Source organism: Sinocyclocheilus anshuiensis, unplaced genomic scaffold (genome assembly GCF_001515605.1).
Source record: "Sinocyclocheilus anshuiensis isolate Anshui unplaced genomic scaffold, SAMN03320099.WGS_v1.1 scaffold541, whole genome shotgun sequence".
In the NCBI taxonomy this organism is placed as follows: Eukaryota; Metazoa; Chordata; class Actinopteri; order Cypriniformes; family Cyprinidae; genus Sinocyclocheilus; species Sinocyclocheilus anshuiensis.
In genome coordinates, this window is record NW_015540873.1 from 176168 (window position 1) to 177676 (window position 1509).

Below are 1509 nucleotides of genomic sequence, written 5' to 3' on the forward strand. Positions count from 1 at the left end.
ACCCCCACACACACACACACACACACACAGACACACACACACACACACACACACACACACACAAATTTTGATTATTATTATTATTTTACTTTTCTTTTATATTACATTTTTGTATTTATATATACCACTGAATTTCAATATAACATTTCTTTTCTTGTCTACTTAGGTTTATTTTATTTTAGATTTGATTTATTTCATTTTTGTATACCCCTGAATTTCAGCATATTTTATTATTTATTTTATATTATTTTATTTAATTTTTCCCCCTTTTAAATGTTTTTTTATTCCTTCGTTTGTGTATATATAATATGGAAGGTTGATAATCGTACTATACATTCTGTTCTAATAAAACCTATTAAAAGAAATCTTTCTGTTTCCTTTAACACGGTGTAAAAGTCCTTGAAGAGAAAGAGATGGATGGACAGATGCGGTCGAATGAGCATTTTCTTACAGGATGGAAAGACCATGAGTGTAAAGAAGAAAAAGTGAGAGAGCAGCTCAGACTGCATCCCTACAAACCCAAACCCAAACGCTCAGAGACACACTTCAGACGACCGCTCACAATCAGATCGCCTGAGATGAACGACAGCAGCGGGTAAACGAGAGACACTTCTGTAGTGTGAAGAACCTTTACAGATTCCATGGAACCATCGATGCCCATAAAGTCATGATTCTTTAACCTGTTTGGGAGACTATATAATGGCCACAAGAAAGGACTTATTTGAGCTTTTTTCTGAAGAACAACACAATTTACTGGTTCAATAAACACTTGACTGGCCCTGAGCATTCAGATAGAGCACAGATTCACCAGCGGTGCAAATACTGCTGCACACAGTAAGATCTCTCGTTCTGGACAAATTCTGCATACCCTGAGTTTCAGTATAAATTATTTTATTTTATTTTGTATCCCACTGAATATCAATATAAATTTTATTTTATTTGTATACCACTGAATATCAATATAAAATTTTATAAAATGTTATTTTTGTATACCATTGAATATCAATATAAATTTTATTTTATTTTTTGTATACCACTGAATATCAATATAAAATTTTATTTTATTTTATTTAATGTTTGTATACCACTGAATATCAATATAAATGTTATTTTATTTTATTTTTGTATACCATCGAATATCAATATAAATTGTATTTTATTTTTTTGTATACCACTGAATATCAATATAAAATTTTATTAAATTTTATTTAATGTTTGTATACCACTGAATATCAATATCAATTTTATTTTATTTTATTTGTATACCACTCAATATCAATATAAATTTTATTTAATTTTATTTTTGTATACCACTGAACATCAATATAAATTTTATTTTATTTTTTGTATACCACTGAATATCAATATAAAATTGTATTTTATTTTATTTTTGTATACCATTGAATATCAATATCAAATTTTATTGTTTAATACACACATAAAACATCTATCAAAATATTTCTCAGAATAGATGTAAATAAAATGGTGATATTTTTTGTGTGATCTACA